The 19,100-nt window shown below is 41.6% G+C and overlaps 1 pseudogene; it reads left to right on the top strand.

Moving 5' to 3' along the window:
- Window positions 1-519: 519 nt before the first annotated feature.
- On the top strand, window positions 520-18,891 carry LOC118494543 (annotated as a pseudogene).
- Window positions 18,892-19,100: the final 209 nt, after the last annotated feature.

The following is a 19,100-nucleotide window of genomic DNA, read 5'->3' as shown; positions in this document are numbered from 1 at the left end:
TGAAGAACAAAACGCACTGTGCACACACAGCATGTCCTTCTCACTGCACCGTCAGTGTCAGTCCAAGTGTTCTAACAATAACAAGTATATGGGAAGGTCATGGCTCCAAGTCAGGGTAGAGGAGAAATGGGATTACTGATGTGCTACATGCAAAGGCAGATTTCTTCTTCTTTTTTGGGATCTCGACAAATGACATCATACATCAGGTTTCTATGCACTCTTGTGTTTGTGTGTCATGCAGGCGACTGTTGTGACCATGCGCGCGCTGGCTGCTCGCGGTGTGAACTACCAGACCTCATCGTTATCTGTGCCCTCTTTACACTCATCCCTGTGCTGCTGTGGAACCGCTGATCCAGTGACACTCCCTACAGCTTCCGTGCCCCGCGCTGCCTGTGGTGGCTCAAGGCCCACGTGATGCTACAGTCATCAGCAGCCAGCACACCCGCCACAACTCCAGAGCCCCCGCGTTGTTGGGGTGTCACCGATCAAGTATGACGAAATCGGACGGCCTGAGCAATGATGGAATCTACAATCAAGGCGGCGGCGAGGGCGGCCGCGATCTACCTGCTTCAGCTGATGGAAAATACTTTGAGTGTACGGCCAGTGGTGCAGTACGCCGGCTACGATCGGTTGAGGTCCAGCACAGCTATCAAAGGTTTACGCACAGCGTTGAGCCCTACCACCCCAATGGCAGGACTCAGTCATGTTGAGGGATACAATGTGGAGGTCCGCGGACGTGTGTCACGTGTATCAGTGGCAAGTGGAAGGTAAGACTGTGTCATCACAGGGAATGAGGGAGAGGGTCAGTGTGCAGGCATTTTTTCTATCAGTAACACAGATACAGTGAGCATAAATAACATGCAAATACACAGGCGATTTACGACAAACATGCAAACATTTATTAGGTATATTCACATATATTTGGGTTACTATCAATGGTCTTTCCTTTCATGCGTGCCCAAGGCTACCCACAGTGTATTGCATTTGAAACTTTGATGCTTTAGGTGTGTTAATAAACCCTTGTCAAAGAGAAATAGATGATTGTTGTAATGAGTTTATTCAGCAAAAGATATGCAGCGTAAAATTCTCATATTGATCTGTGAGGACCGGCGAATATCAAGACTCGCATTATAAAAAGATAGATCAGATGTCAAAAGCACCTAATCAATCTCTGCCACCACACATTCCCAAATGCTATTAGCCTTCTCTGAACACAGATCAAATGTGATTTGTGTGGAGTCAATGTGAAAAATGGATCTGTCTCTTCACTTAGCCACAGTCAGCACTTTGTATATGATATCGTGCTGCTGGATGTCGGTTAAGGACGTGTCTCCCTCCCTGTTCTTTCACACTGTGAGTCCTATCTCACAGATTGTTTTCTCTCAGAGGTTCCTTTTAAAATAATTACCAGGAAGGATTCACTAGCTCATGTTAAAAGGCTATTAGTTCAAACCACATTGTACATCAATATAGTTCACTGCCCCACACACTGGAAGACGTGACCTGTATACTTGCCTGAAAGAAATTACAAAATAGATATTTCATGATCATCTTTTAATTGCCAGATATAGCTAGAGCCACAGATAGAAACACCCTCACACAGAAACTCAAAATGTAGGAGGCCAGTTTGTTTTAAGTCCCCAAAAACGTCCTTCAAAATTTAGACACTGTCAGTTTTAGTGGTGAAAATGACTGTAAGTAGAAGATTCATCAGATATTTTGGCCACAGCCGACACACAGGCACACGGCCAACAAAGAATAGTGGCACTGAAGGCCGACGCCTGTTTGGGCCCGAACCGTGCCACTTACACATTGTGAAGACTATGGGCAACACACGTAGAGCTGTCCAATCTTCCTCTAGAATACCATTCAAATTCATTGATTTTTTTTAATATTCAACGAATATTTCCATATGTATGCTCAATGCAGTGATTATTAATATGTACAAACTACTCAAGCGTAGGCATGTCTAATGCCAGATATGCCTGTGGTTATCTTACCATGTTCTGTCCACTCGAGAGGCTTCTAACATTAGCTGGCTAAAGGCCTGCCTGACGGGGACCTACGTCATGGCGCATGTGCATGCAACTTTGTTGACATTACATTTTCCACCACGAGCACACAGCGACAAACACAAATACAACAGGAACTACGTAATGAAACATATCTAACAAGTATATTGAAGCTGGCTCTGTGGAAGGGCTAATGTGTGCCGGTTGGCACATGGGACATCATGTTGAAAGGACAGCGAAACGATTTGTCATACAACTACGTGACAAACGTGAGTATTGCATGATAACTAAGCCAAACAGTGTGCTCACTACGCATTTAGTGATTATAAGCAACTGTGTCTTGCAGCATGTCACGTTACTGAGAATACATATATTAGAAGGTAATATCTGAAGTCGAAGCTAAGTCTGACAGCAGTAGGGCAGCTAACCTAAACTTTAGCGTTCTCATGAAGCTCCCAGCTAAGCTAACGTACTATAACATCACGACGCAGTAGGAAAACAAGAACAAGCTAACGAATGTAACATAAGCACTTGGCGCTCGTGGATGTCATTGTAAAGCGCATGTCAACACAAACGTATTCCATTCTGGATTTCCAGCTGCAGCCTGTCATACGGTACACTAACGTACTCGTCATCATAACGTGACCTCCGTAATGTGTACTAACGTTACTCGGTACGCCATAACGTTAGCTTAGTTTTCACAATGCCTGTGTTTACCTCACTCCCGCTTCTTAATGTTTATCAGACGTCTGACTATGCGTGACACATGCGGGTATAGGCCAGGTGAGACGAGGAGATTAGCGAGCGTTAGGGGAGGCTCTTGTGGTAGAGCGATCGCCTGCCATCGGCAGGTGGTGGTTCGATCCCCTGCAGAGTCCATGTCGAAGTGTCCTTGGGCAAGACACTGACCACGAATGCGATGCTGCACATCGCGAGTGTCAATATGTGTGAAGTTTATCTGAGCGCAGGAGGCACCGTGTACGCAGCCTCGGTGTATGACAGTGTAGTGAATGGTGAAGGTTCACTGTACTTTGTAACGCGCTTAGTAGTGTACAGACTAGACAAAGCCCGCTATCTGACAACAGCTCCATTACACTTACAGTTAGCCACACATATTTATAAAAAGCAGACTGTCCATCAGTCATACCGTTCTCTGGGCAAAGAAGTCTCTCTGCGGTGGGGAGAGCAGGACCTGACTAGATAGTCTATACCTTCATGTTCCACTCCGGGATTGCCCGTGTGCTGCAGGAAATTCAGCCGGATGCATGTATTTTTCCGTTTCCTTCGCTTTCTGTGTTGGAATTTTAAACAGTGGATCTTATGAGGACTATGTTGACTGCTCCTCAGATCACGGCATGGTAAATAGAGACAGCTAGCTAGACTAGCGTGTCCAATCTGATGTTTTCTCATCGCATGACTATGTGTGTCGCAGCTCTGTGTGGATTGAGCACAGATGATCTGATTGGTTAAAGAACATGCCATTAAAAACATCCTCCCATCCTCCGAATGCTTGTGGAGTAGCCAGACTCTCCTTCCCAGCGCGCTTGTGGAGGCAGGGTCTGGCACCAAAGCGAGACTACTGATAGAGTGTGTGAATATAACCTTAAGTCTGTACATTTACTAATTTAGTGTGCGCCAGACAGTCCTGACTGGCTAATTAGCTACTTGCTAAGGGGCTCAGTCCTCTAGTCTAGCACCAACCACAGGGCAGAGGGAGAGATGAAGCAGAGGTGACAGTCTAAATTAAGCTGACGTGTAGGACTCTTTTTAATCACTTATATTTTCTAATTTACTAGGTAAGGAGATCTTTGAGACCGTTATGTTGAAATAAATCTACCTATATCATAGTCGATTATGTATCTTGTATGTTTGCCTCTTGCGTAGATATTACCTGGTGGTAACAGCCAATCTGCCTTTACTGTCATACACACAACATGCTGTATATATATTTTAAACAAAAAGCTGCAAGAAGTATTGTGTAAATCTGCTATACACTCTGTCGCGAGGCTGTAATACTCGACATGGATGCAGAGATGCCACAGTATGAGGCAGTCAGAACAGCCGTCCCGGTAACACCTTCGGTCGCTTAGTAGTCGATCATGTAAGGGAGGGAAAGCATATAGCAGGGAACATATATGCAGGACATAGGCAGACGGAATCTAGCCAAATCTGTAGTACTCAAGGCGGAGGAGCGGTGGAGCCAGTGATTCTCAACCTCTCATTACTCTAGACCATGCTCTTAGGCACACAGAGAAAACACATCTACACTCCTATACCCACACACGTGTACACACACACTTGGACACAACACCACACACACACACCCACTACACACCACAATTAACAAGGTCCATTAAGTTAGCCAATGCTCCTGTAGCAGTCACCACGCGCCAAGCATACACACCTCTCCTGAACTAAAACATATTGTATAGGTGAAATAGAACGAGTCATTTAATTAGCTGGTCACAGTCCAATGACACATGGGCTTCTTAAACAAGGTCATGGGCCTTTCACATCCCAACAGACCTTGCTACCATGGAAAAGTAGTGTAACAGAACCTCAGCAATGTCATAAATGTCGTGACTGGTCCTTTTACATAACTCTGGCGCTCCATTACTCTGTGGGATGGAACTTGTGTCAGGAGTCAAGGCATTTGACACGAACCCAGAGAATGTACTGATATCTCAAGCTCAAGCAGTCACTCGCTCTTTAAACTGTAATACTATTGGATGAAAAAACTCTAATTGAGAGCATTTCAGATACATAGTCTGAACTCACAAACCAGTCACCTGAATACAAAAGTATGCTCTCAAGGTTTTATTATAGCAAGGGTCATAAAAACGCAGCACTTTCTACTGCCATGACTTGTCCCATCCTGTAGGGCTTGTGGTTTGATAGCAGAGGATTCGAAATGGAGGTCTACTTTCTGTGTTGCGGTACAGACTCCATCAGACAAAGAACAAAAGTTGAGTAAAATGAAGCTCAGCCGCGGACGCACTACCATTCGTGGACGAGTCATCCTCTCTAACACCACCCTCTTACATTATGCGTTGTTTGTGTCTCGCTTTTTCTTTGACCATCTTATCCTCAACTAGAAACATTTGCACAAACCCATGCACACCAGTCGACAAACACATCTTCGAACCTTTTAAGTGGATTTAATAAAACACACCTACTCTCATTACCACTCTCGGTGCAAACCATACATGACATGCGATCTCTCTTAGCAACACCTGCACATGGTCAAACCTACTGACCAAGGATAGATGCCGCGCTTTCTAGTGCAGAACAGAGTGGGATGAATAGGCTCTGAACAGGACACGGTTGCCAATCTGTTGTGGTACAGCATAGGTGGTAATGACTAGAAATACAATTAATTAATGTAAAAAGATTGCAATATAGCAAAAAATACATATAGTATTATTCCCCAAAGTGTTTCATAAAGTACCTAGCTGGATCACCCAGCCATAATGCACACGTTAAGCGACATTAAGCTATTTTGGCAGAAAGGACTACAAAAAACCTCAGAGAAACAGTTCTGAAGGACTAGTAGGTCTTATTTCCGCACAACCACTCCACCCTTTCACATGACCATTAGTTCATTTAGTTAAGATTAATATGGTGTAATGGGCTATAATGTCTGCTAACCTTCATACAGATGTTGCAGTCATGCTGACCGAAACTAAAGTCAAGCTGTGACCATACCAATCAGATGGTCTAGCACTGCTGCTGCGACTATCTTAACTTCAGTAGGCTTAGAGCTTCAGATTTTAGAAAGTCTGCTCTCGGGAGTCATGAAAATATGTGGAGGCTTACAAACAGTCATGCCACATGGATTACTAGTGCTATTCAGTGAGTAGCACAGCGTTACAGTGTTAGGATTTTGACAGTCATTTGACTTAAGTTGTCAAGGGAGATGCAGTAACAAGACAAGCATGGAGAAAAGTCAGGCAAGGGATTGGAGAGTGTTTTTTTGGGGTGGGGATGTATGAGAGTGTATATATCAAATATCACTTCTCAATCAGGAAGTGTTTGTGATGACTTTACTATTTAAATGTAATATGTGGCATCGGTCTATGCTATGTACACGATCCTTACAAAATGAACTTTATAAATAGGGCAGAAATTAATACCCCACCAGTAATGTGTAAAATGCTTATTTCAGATACATAACTTAGATATGTTTGCCATGAAGCAGGATACCTGTGAGTGTTGCTAACAGGATTTCAACCAGGCATATTGCACATTTGAGCACTTGTTGTCTCTGTTATATTACAAAAACAGATCCAAAGTTACAAATGGAGCAACACATGCAATGGATGGCATGCAGCACAACTTCCAGCTCTGTCTGGCATGAGACAAGAGGCAGAGAGAGGGACTGCTCACATATTATGATATTCATCTGATGTCACTTAGACTTCGAGAAAGGATAGAAATCTATACAAACATGAACAAAATCTTGTGGATTAGCGTGATCGATGTGGAGGGCTGTACATATAGGCTCTCTGCAGTCGCAAACACTGCAGGGAGCAGTTGACAAATAGGCAAACAAGCTTTTACTGCTGCTCCAATCAGTGGACTGTCACTCTACAGTTAGACGAAGTGAGTGTTTTTGCTGCAACCTAACCCTGTGCAATTGTAGCACAAATATGACATACAGAGGTATCAAATAAATCCAACAGAAGGCAAGTGCAGAGTGGCTAATATAGTCGCCAATTGACTTGGGTCACTCATGATGATGTATAAAACAAATCAACAGACTAACATACGTTGGGAGCTACGACTGGGACCACATCCGGTCACCTGTGATAATCGCCCATGCTTGGGAGTAAAGCGTAGCTCGGGACACACAAAAGCAAGCCTTACCAGAGCGTGCACGTGTGTGACGAGCCGGGCCCGACACATTACTGGAATTCTGAGGCGCAAGCCCCTTTAATCCGACAATTTTTTTAATACGGGGCCGTTATAACTGACGTTATAAAGGACTCGTGAGATATCTGAAACAATCTGACCTGGTTGCGCAATTATGGAAGACAGTGCTACAGATGGTGGAGACACGATTTAGCCCAGTTTACCTCATACTCAAGTCAGTTCAGGACATATACCCAGAGCTACGGGAGAAGCTGGAGAGGCATAGCTTTCTCCCCACCCAATAAGGCTAATAAATAATGATTAAAAACACACAATACAATCAAGGTCTGGCCCGGGGATAGTGGCAGGAAATATCGTCCCGCCACAGCCCGTGGGTCAGTTCGGGCTCAGGCAAAGAATGCAAACTCTACTGGGAGGAAAGGGAGCAGAGCAAAAGGTGAGCAGAACTTTCGGTGGTTTGGTGCTGTTATCTGACTCAGTGAGGCAATTTACAAGTCTACAGACCATGTGTGTGTGTTGATTAAGAGTAAAATACTCCCACACTTTAGAGGACTTTGCGTGTGTGAGCCGTTTCTTGTGTGGTTGTTGAACTCGCGAGGAATCCATACGTGCGCTGTTGCTGGAGGCAGCTAATGAGGTTTTAGATTTCTACGTGTGATGCGTGATGCTATTATTTGTGCCGACGCATTATATTACGTAATCGATTACGTCGACTAGCGACGAATCGTCCCAGCCTAACATACAGTCTATGAAATAGGGGATCAGGGCTGGATGGAAGGTTTGGTAAAGCTCCGCACTGACAGGTGAAAAGTAAAATGATTCATGTTTAACAACAGGACGACAAAAGGCTAGATGTTAAGATGTTCCCGATTGTAGACAATTGGAACAATAATAGTATGATAATGAAACATTGGTTTATGCTGATTAATGGCATCATGTGCGTCTAATTGTCTGCTCTTTGTTTTGAAAAGCACTGGAGCTGCACTTTATGTCGAACAGTGCAATAGAAATGAGGTAGTATAGTGAACATTAGAACACATTACTAGAAACTGCTATGGTCTATAGCCAGTAAGAGACGACTTGTTCATAGTCGCCATCAGTTTATCCTCCCTCCATTTTCCAATACACAACCCCACTTTACAGTCTTCTGTCAGCAAAAAAGATTACGCTTTCTTTTGGGTGTATGTCAATCACTGACTGAACCATAACCACTACAGAACAGCAAATATCTTTTGTGCAAGAGGCATCCTATGGGAAACGGCACAAATGGCACTAAGGAAAGACACACATAAGTGATCAGCTTGTATGCAGTGGTGATTAGTTGAACGAGGCACATTATCCACCCAGCCCTAACAGCGAGTCTATATGGTCTTCTTCTCAGAAGGATGAGGTTGCTGCACATGTGCTGCTCTGTCACAAGGTCGGTAAGTGAACTATCTGTTAATCAGAGTGATTCTCCTGCCTGAGCGATTTCTGGCTGCAGTGAACACGGGAAGTCGCCTCCGGTGAAATGCAGTGAGATGTAGCTTGAATACACCAGACGCATGCAATCATTACCATAGCTGGTGGTGTGTGTGTCTAGGTTTATCTTTTTCTGACTTCTTTTTTGTCTTCTGTTGTGTTTATAAAATAGACCAGATTTTCGAAGCTGGGTAATTGCAGAGTCAGTCTCATCCAATTACTGGAAAGTCCAAAATGTGTATGTTAATATACAAAAATACTTTAGACAGTTTTATTATGCCTCTGCTCCACGACACGCATGGCCAGAGGACATATGTTTTAGGTGTCGGATGTCTGCCCCTTCTTTGAAGTGATATCTCAGGACCCCATGCGAGGAAATGTCTGCAATGTGACAGGACATCCTGGAACTCAGGATGCACAGATTAGATTTTCCGAAATGTCAAGGTCAATGGGTCCTGTGACCTCACAAAACAAAGGTTTTCTGGCCATACTCAAGAATTCCTACGCTAATTATGCACCATGACACAAATAATCTAATAGACATAAAATACGGAAGTGAAGACATTGTATATCCCAAATGGTCAACTTCACTGTGATCGGTCCGACGCGGAATGGGGACACTAGTCCTGAACTGTCGGTGACTTTGCACAGATCTTCTGTGCTGCCAGTGACAGATGCGTATGAAACATCCACCTATCACCCATTATAAAGAGCTTCAAAGTCTCACTACATATATTATAGAGTTATGGATAGACAGTTTATAAACTGCAGCTTGATGGTGGTGGAGGCATCACACCGCAAAGGTGGTAATTCTAATTGATGTGACTGTGGTTATGCTATGACTCCATGTGACACTGCAAAACACAATCAGCTGTTACACTGCCATCTAAAAAAAACAAAAAAAGCACTTGCGTTGACATAGCCTGCAAAGAGCGTAAAACAAGATACACAAATTTCAAGCCACTATAACAGTAACAACACAAAAAAGACACCAACCAAAATCACAGACGCTGTGTTATGGCTCTGCTATAGGAGGTATTGTCTCTATTCACTTAACACCAGTGGCCTTATCCTCTTCTCTACTCCCCTTTCCACACAGGCTGTGCCTCTGTCCACTCAGTGGGGACCCTCAGGGCTACTTCTACGCCATCCAGATTGACCAGTATTTCTTAAGCACCCTTTTTTTTTTTTTTTTTTTTTTTTTTTTTTTTTTTTTTTTTTTTTTTTTTTTTTTTTTTTTTTTTTTTTTTTTTTTTTTTTTTTTTTTTTTTTTTTTTTTTTTTTTTTTTTTTTTTCTTTTTTTTTTTTTTTTTTTTTTTTTTTTTTTTTTTTTTTTTTTTTTTTTTTTTTTTTTTTTTTTTTTTTTTTTTTTTTTTTTTTTTTTTTTTTTTTTTTTTTTTTTTTTTTTTTTTTTTTTTTTTTTTTTTTTTTTTTTTTTTTTTTTTTTTTTTTTTTTTTTTTTTTTTTTTTTTTTTTTTTTTTTTTTTTTTTTTTTTTTTTTTTTTTTTTTTTTTTTTTTTTTTTTTTTTTTTTTTTTTTTTTTTTTTTTTTTTTTTTTTTTTTTTTTTTTTTTTTTTTTTTTTTTTTTCTTTTTTTTTTTTTTTTTTTTTTTTTTTTTTTTTTTTTTTTTTTTTTTTTTTTTTTTTTTTTTTTTTTTTTTTTTTTTTTTTTTTTTTTTTTTTTTTTTTTTTTTTTTTTTTTTTTTTTTTTTTATTTTTTTTTTTTTTTTTTTTTTTTTTTTTTTTTTTTTTTTTTTTTTTTTTTATTTTTTTTTTTTTTTTTTTTTTTTTTTTTTTTTTTTTTTTTTTTTTTTTTTTTTTTTTTTTTTTTTTCTTTTTTTTTTTTTTTTTTTTTTTTTTTTTTTTTTTTTTTTTTTTTTTTTTTTTTTTTGTTTTTTTTTTTTTTTTTTTTTTTTTTTTTTTTTTTTTTTTTTTTTTGTTTTTTTTTTTTTTTTTTTTTTTTGTTTTTTTTTTTTTTTTTTTTTTTTTTTTTTTTTTTTTTTTTTTTTTTTTTTTTTTCAGCAAAAACCTGACGGAGCGACTCCCCTACCCACGTGAGGCTATCAGATACAGCGAGGTACAGAGACAGCCGTGCCAGCACAGCGACTGGAGTGTGCGAAAGGTGCGTACCTCAGACGTGTGTCCTCGACAAGACGCGAGCTACTCAGGGAGTCGGTCAGTGCTCCAGGTATGTAAGCTGTCGGGGCCCAGATGGCCTCCAGGCAAGGAGCGTATCTCCGGTTAGCTGTGCTGTTGGAGGAGCTCGATATGCACGACATCCTCAGGACAGGCATCGAGAGGCTGACAGTGAGTCACTGCCACAGCGCGAGACTACTGGCACACTGCGTTGACAGTTGACACAACACTACATAATGAACGATCATGAAAAGTATGATGATTAACGAACACAGCAAGTGGCATCACCCGCATCATCGATTGTCTTCATGAGTCAGACATGTCACATTATGCTGTCCAAAGGCATGTAAAACGTCCCGCTGATGCTAAGACCGAACACACTTACTCAAAATATTTCACAAAAGACTCCTTTTTATTCTTGGTGGGCATGAAATTAGTGGTTGAAATGATAGCCGGTCCAGATGTTATCAGCTGCGAGCCAATAACCTTATGCAGTTGTTGGTCAAAGGCAGAAAAAATCTCAAGGCTGTTAGGTTAGTGTGCTCTTTGCAAACATGTAGAGAAGCATATGAGCGTGGTAGTGACAGGTAGTAACTTTTGCCTTTTTTGCTAGTTCAGAAAAACACAATATATGATGTGATGTGAAGTCTTTAAGAACAGGTCACAAATATTTACGTAAAAAAGGCTAAATCATCCTAAAACAGCTGCGGAAATGCAATGTTTAGCAAACAGAGTAAATAGTGCATTGTTTCTCCCACAGCAGCGTATGTTAGCGATGAGTCAAAAACCAACACACATGTCCATTGTCATGGAATATGCATGTCACCCAGTGCAACATGATGTGGTTTCGTGTGTTGTGACAACAGTGGAAGTCTAGGACACAGCGAAACTGAGCTAGATCAAGATTGGCTGCTATAGTATAGAATCAGGTTCAGATGTTGTCGTGTTATGGTATTTCTGACACACCGAATACGCACCTCATCACAGATTATCCTTTGAGCATATTATGTAAATCATATTTATATGAGGCAACACTAAACCTATAGACCGGGTCAGGTTTCAGGAGTCAGAGTTGTTTGTGCTGTCCGTGTGTGAGCTAATGTTAGCTCACTCTGCTACAGTTGGAGAGAGCATCAGCAGTGTCATTGCATCAGTCAGATGATCATTAGCTTAACATAACCGAAGTGATGTATCTGTAATGTTATGAATCTTACCAGCATCATATTAACAACACAAGTGTGTACATGTTTGTACTCAACTATTCAGTTTAGAATACATGAGAAGAGTTAGACCGTACGATATAATGTCTAGGCATGTGTCTGTTGTTGAATTGTAAGATGACATGCAGTAAGACGCAACCTGTATACATTATCATTTATCGTGTTACGTCTCGGCAGTGCATAGTTATAGGTCCATTGTAATAAAACTGACTGAAGGCATGGCTACTATCCAAGGCCTCTAATTGACACACACTCACTCGCTTGTCTCAGGTACTGAGGATGCTCAGACTCTATAGTTGTTATGTGTGCAGCTCTCCCTAGGTACTCTAAAACTGTATCGCTAAAGAGGGAAAATATGAGAAAAAACGGTCTCCTCTGCACTCCTCATTGTCCTCATTATGCTCCAACGAGAATTGTATTCAGGGCTGCAGTATGTGTGTATATATGATTTGAAAGAGTGCAAGTTTCAAATCACAAGTGCGAATTAAAGTTTATCCGGTGACCGTGACCGTCACCAGCTATACATACTGATCTTACCCAGCTGTGTCAATTAATGTTAATTCTGTGATGTGTGAAACAACAATCATAAGTCTGGCTGCTGCTGGTAATACTGTATGCTCACTCTCTGCATGCTGGTACGATAGATTTAAGCTTTGGCAAAGCGGTTTTGTGGAAGAGTCCCACTCTGTGTCTTTTGGATGACATAAAAGGAGCAGGCTGTCGTTTGCTGTATTTAAAAGAGCAACAGAGTGATGAGTTTTTTCTACATTAACAATTGGGTGATCGCCTCACTTAAATTTCAGCCTGTTTGCAGGTAGATCGGCAGTTGTCGAGTGAATGCTAAATGACAGTGGTGAACAGATTTGTTGGAATACTCCTGAGTTAAACTATTAACCTTATTCCTTTAAAGATCTTATAATATCTTGATAAAAAATCTTAATATGTGTGGTAATTGGTCAATTTTTACTATAGAAAGCTCTTTCTCTGAGTAGTGTTAGAAAAAAGGGACCCCGAGGACCTCAACGACAAGCAACAGCAATATTTTCTATTATGTAGAAACAATGAAGTGTTTGATAATGCTTGCGATCTATTAAAGCAGCCATATTATGCTCATTTTCAGGTTCATAATTGTATTTAAGGTTTGTACAGAATAGGTTTACATGGTTTAATTTCAAAAACACCATATTTTGTTGTACTGCAGTGCTCTCTCTCACTGCTGCAGATCTCTTTTCAGTGGTCTCTGTTTTAGCTACAGAGTGAGACCGCTTGTTCTTATTCTCTTTGTACTATCTTTGATTGCACTGCACATGCCAGTAGCTCAGATGTAGAGCATGTCAGCTAGATAGACTCCATAGACGTAAAGAAAAGCTGTTTCTACAACTTGGTCAGTTACAAGGCAGGATAGCGGGGATTCTAAATGAGGGCGCACATGTAAGTAGTTTTTGTAGATTATGGTGAACTTGTGTGTGTTGTAGCAGTGCTTGCTATTGAGAATACGCGGTAGCATGCTAGCGTTAGCATAGCGTTAGCATGCTAACGCTACGAACTAATGGTTGCGGTTAGCCTGCTCGTTTCGGCTGTGACGTCACAAGCCGTGCCGATTTTGAACAGCTCACCAGAGACTGAAGGCAGGACACATTCAGAAACCGTATCTCACTCTAAAACAGCATGGGTGGATTTTTTTCAAAGTTGTATGTGTGTGGAGCACCAGAGACACAACATAACACCCAAATCCCAGAAAAAGTGATTTTTTCATAATATGGGCACTTTATACTATGTAGACCACGATTACAGACGGTAGCTCATTCAAAAATTGTTTCAATTGAAAGGGCAATATTGTCAGAAAATTGCAATCAGAATTTTCTTAGATGTTCAGTCCGATGTCGAGATGTGTTTTTGATTGTGAATATCTCTGAGTGGTCTAAAATCTAAACTTATGAATAAAAATCTGACTGTTTTTTGTACAGAGATTGGAAATCTGCCTAGTTTTAAAGCTGTAAATGACACCAGGCCACGAGATAGTTGTGCCTTTGGATTGGGTTTAAGTCAGAATATTCATAGAGGGGTTACACTTACTTGAAGGTATCTACATAGAGTGACATGACACTGTCATGAACGTGTCATAAACATTATAAACAAGTCCTATACGTTATGACAAACGCTTCTGTAGTAAAGTGTCATTGCGTTTTTGTCATGACAAGTTAGGTTAGGGTCAGAGTTAGGTTAGGTTCATGTGCCATGACTGTGTCATGACAGTGTCATGTGTTCATGGACAGTGTCATGTCATCTTATGTAGATACTTCAAGTAAAGTGTTACCAGAATATTTGTTATTTTAGTGCGGACTGTGAACGGTCTTTATCTCTTTTGATCTCTCTGCTGATATTTCCAGGACACACACGTCTCTCGCTCTCTCTCTCATCTCTCTCTCTATCTCTCTACTCTCTCTCTCTCTCTCTGTCCTTTCGTGAGCTGCTGCCTCTCCTGTAATTCACTCCTAATCATTCGGCTTTAACATTCTCATCAACAATTCTTTTCATTTCACGCCTCTACACTTTTCTTTCTCTCTCTGCTCCTCGCTCACCGTGCTACAGCATCGACTCGCGTCATCAGCTCTCTTCCTCGACATCATCGTGTTTCATCATCCCTTCTCAGCCTCCCATCGGCAGTCTTCTTCCATTAATCTTCCTCATCTATAGTTTTCCACCTCTTTTCACTCATTTCCACCACTTATCAGCCCTCAGCCCTTTTTGTGCTTCAAACATTGCAGTCATATTATGCTCTGTCCATTTAAGCCTTATTCTGCTCTGTCATTCAAACTTCCTGTTTGTCCTCCTCGGCTGTCAGTTTCTCTTCTGTCTCTGCACTCCCTCCACTTCCTCTCTACTCCCTTCGCTCTGTTTGGTCTTTTTTCCTCCTTACTGTATCTAGGGCACTGGTGTTGAACAGCCTCTCGAATCCTCTGACAAGTGGATCAATCGTCTGTCCCCTGATAATAACTACATCTACCATCATCAACGGACATTCTGCACGAACACTCTCCGCCACTAAGCACTTTATTTTCAGAATCCCTGGTGGTCGTTGATAGCTCAGAAATGCAGTTTGTACAAACCCGTCAGAATAGCAAGGCGATCTGTGTATGGAGATACAGTGGAGTGACATCGGTCACTAGCCACGTTGAATGTTTTGTTTTGTCTCAAACATTGAATTAAGTGGAGTTAAAGTCTCTTTTTTGACCTTTAAAGTCGTAATGTAAGATTTCAGTCCATGTGGTTTGATGACACCTGTTGTTACCATGGTAACAGAAACACTCCTGAGCAGCTCCTTTGTGACAAACAGAAGAGCAAACTGCTGGTGTATATATATATTTTTTAACCAAACAATTTGCATGTTTAAGGAAGCTGTCAGTGAGTAATAATTGCAGCTGTTCCATTACTCTATGAAAAAAATAAAAAATGATCGAATGTCGAAAATGACAGTAGTCTTGTTCTGTAGACGCATTTTTGATGAATGACTGTGGACGCGCACTAATCCGGTGACAAATATATTGCATTCCTGTGAATGCTTCACAATAAAAGCCACCATGTACTGTATGTGAAACAGCAGCAGTAGATAATGCTGGCTCTGAAGCGGCTGTAGGAGAATGAATGGTAAACAGTGAGGCTGATATCAAAAAACAGTACCACTGGATTCTGGCATAGATCATTTTCCTGTGATCGCTGGTGTTTAGGCAGGAAATGCTGAGCATAAAAAGTATCAAAACATGGATTTGGTTCATTAAACTTTTCAGGAATATAAATTTTATGTCAAAGTGAAAACAGACCTCTATTGGCCAAGTCAGTGTCCGAGTCCAGATCTCAATCCAATCGATATTTGTAGCTGGACTTCACTCATGGTCGCCATGCAACCTGACGGGAGCTCAAGCAGTTTGCAAAGAAGAAGGGGGGAAATCCTATACACACAGACTTGAGGCTGTAAATGCTGCCAATGTGCTAAATCTTTATATTTTACATTTGCTATTAATTTAGATCACTTAAAGGGGCTTTTTATGTTCATCGTGTCAAAAATGTAAAATCTTCTTCATTCAATATTTAAGATAAACATGTATATCTGAAACAATCCAGCGATTAGGCAATCGCCAGGAAATTAATTGGCAACTAATTGAATATTTGCACCATTCATGGGCAAAAGATAAATTAAGAAAATAATGGCTGATTAATTGATAATGAAAATAGTATGTGCAGCCCTAAAAACATGAAAACATCCGAGGTGTGAATACTTTTTATAAGCACTGCATGTCCTGATTATTCACGGAGGATGTGGATGAATAATCAACATGCATTGACTGTTGTCTGTTGGATTCTTTGTATCCTCACAATACGTACTGAACCTGTGTTTTCAAGTGTTCGTCATGCTCACTCATGTATACATGCATGTTTTGACGCTGACATATTTGTAGCTCCATGTCATCTCTGTTCCTGCTTATTGCTAAACAGCCAGAGAGAAAAGCAGAGCAGAGGAGGTGGAATCTCGTCTATATTCCCTTCCCCATCTTATTGATGCCAGAGTTATCACGGGGACAGAGTACAAATCCACTACTCTCTGCATGCCTAAGTAATGGATTATGAGTGCATAAAGAGCCGTAGTCATCCAGAGGCCCCTGCCAGACTGGCTCTCTCCTCCATTCTCCTTCCTGATCGACAGTCTTTGTGTCTCAGGCGGGCCTCGACTGCTTCTGCTTCTCAGCTCATGTCATGTGAGATCTGATTCTCAATTGTCTTCTCACTATTGGCTCATTTCACTCTCTCCGGTCTTGGGCTGGCTTAAGGGCATTTCTTGACACTTAAACTTCTTTCATCCTTTCGGAAGCCTGATTAGAAAAGGTTCTTGAGGGTGTTTTGTGCAGACCGAGTTACATGGCTAAAGGAGAGATCATGTTAGAAGCTGCCAGTGTTTTAGGGGGTTGAAATGAATTCAGAACAGCAACTAAAGTGCCTGGCACTGAGGTGATATAATGTAAGAGGAGCGGTGGCTGTGTGGAAACTGAATAGCATCTGGGTTCTAACTTTGAGCTTTGTAGGGAAGAGATGTGGAGATGCAAAGGGAAAAGTTGCTGCAGTGCATCAACTTCTCTTTCACTCTCTTCTGCTACTCTGTTCTTTTCCTCCTCTATTCCCTCCCTTCTGTTCTCCTCTAATTAGGCTCTGTGTGCAGTGACACATCTGTACTGTACATCCCATGAGAATTTTGTGTGTTTGAGGCTCAGTCTCAAACACACACACACACACACAACACACACACACACACACACACACACACACCAGGGCTAGGCACTTCACACAGGTAATAACGATACAAGACCCTAAGGTTTTGACCGCAGATGTCATGACTGTTATTGATCATTTGAGAATGTGACTACAGAGTGAATCTTGGGAACATGAGGAAAAAGACAACATCAAAGGAGACAGACACATTGTAACAGGCTTCCAGTCAGTCTGTTAAAAATAGTCCACTGTGTCATCCAGTAATCGTCAGAAGTTTGTCAAATCTGTCAAAGAGGTTAGTCATGTTTTTTAGACCGGATGCACTTGAAGAAACACTATGAAACTTGTTTTTTTACTTCAATTTGGATTCATTATACACATTACAACACTCGCCCTGTTCTCATCCTGCCACCACAGAGTCCTCAGAAGGCGTGTCCCTCCAGCTGGGTAACTCCAAAGACTTCATCCTCAGTTTGGACATCAAGTTTGCCTCCAACGGCAGCGTGTCTGTGATCCTGGAAACAACGGAGAAGGGCCCGCCGTTTACCATCCACTACGTGACCAGCACGCAGCTTATCGCCTTCAAAGACCATGAAATCACATACGGTGTCGGGCCACGAAACGTCTGGAGCACTCTGACCGGGACCTGCTCACTGACCTCAGGAAGGGTGTCGGGCTGTCCAACACCAAGGCTGTGAAGGCACGAAGGTTGGTTTATGTCCAGCGCTTGGTGCTGAAAGTACCTCTTCTAATAGTTCTAATAACTATGTAACTGGGCTAGAGCTGCAAACAGTTAGTTTATCAACCAACTATGTTGATAATTCACTAATGTGTAAAGTAATTTTTCAAGCAAAAATGACAAACATTTCCTTGTTTCAGCTTCTGAAGATTTGCTGAATATTTGGGGGTTCGGAATAATCGTGGTTGCAGCCCTAACTACACCGTACATAGTAATCATCATTTCCCATCTTAAAGCTGCATTTCAGTTGGTGGTATGAACAAAACTAATAGCACGATAAAAATTGCAGCATAGTTTTTATTTTGTAAAATGTATGTAGATGTAGATTTTTGTAAAATTGAATTGTGTATCTCACTAATAGACACTAAATAATTCCATGTAGAAATGTTAAGAAACAATGTTAAGAGTATGCCAAATCCTAATCCAGTCATAATATAATTTGTCTGTCTCTGCGTCTGTGGTCCTTCTTAGATCATGCCAAGAGGGGTGGTGCGATTAATCCTACATGGGCGTGGCTTTGTTGACAATGTTACTATTTCCACCACTGCCCACATGGCGCCTTCTTCGCAGCCAGCGACTGGCTGATGCGCAACCAGGACGAGCGAGGTGGCTGGCCCTCATGGTCACCCGTAAACTGGGTGAAGGCTTCGGCCTCTGGAGCACGGCTGGTACTCAGCCATGGCTCAGGGCCAGGCCATGTCCACCCTGGTGAGAGCTACCTCCTAACCAAGGACCAGGTGTACCTTGACGCTGCGCTGAAGGCAAACAGGACCCTACAAGGTGCCTTCAGCGCAGCACGGGGTCAAAGCTGTGTTCATGAACAAATACGACTGGTATGAAGAATACCCACCACACCCAGCTCCTTGTCCTCAACGGCTTCATCTACTCCCTGCTGGGACTCTACGACTTGACTGAGACAGCGGGGAGAAGCTTGGCAGGGAGGCAGGGCAGCTGTTCAGCCGCGGCATGGAGTCGCTGAAGGCCATGCTTCGCTCTTGACACGGGGTCTGGGAGCATCTACGACTGCGTCACTTCAGGTGACCACAGCGCCAACCTGGACACGCTGGACTATCACACCCACGCAATTAACCAGCTGCAGCTGCTGGCATCCATAGGACAACAGCTACCATCTTTAAGGATGTGGTCAAGCGCTGGACTACTTAAAAGGGATTCGTGCCAAGCACAACTAGACAAACAGTAAACACATATAGTATAGAGCTGAGATGAGGACATCTGAAAAGTGTGTGTGTGTGTGTGTGTGTGGTGTGTGTGTGTTGTTTAACTATATTCGTGGGGTCACAAACGTTGAATAGAGTATACTGTGGGGTCTGGACAGCTTCTGGGGCCCAAAATGCTGGACCCCACAAGTTTAAAGGTCTGTTGAGGGTTAAGACTTGGT

Source organism: Sander lucioperca, unplaced genomic scaffold (assembly GCF_008315115.2).
Source record: "Sander lucioperca isolate FBNREF2018 unplaced genomic scaffold, SLUC_FBN_1.2 Unpl_18, whole genome shotgun sequence".
Classification (NCBI taxonomy): Eukaryota; Metazoa; Chordata; class Actinopteri; order Perciformes; family Percidae; genus Sander; species Sander lucioperca.
The sequence above is the reverse complement of the archived record's forward strand: the minus strand, read 5'-3'. Positions and strand labels throughout refer to the sequence as shown.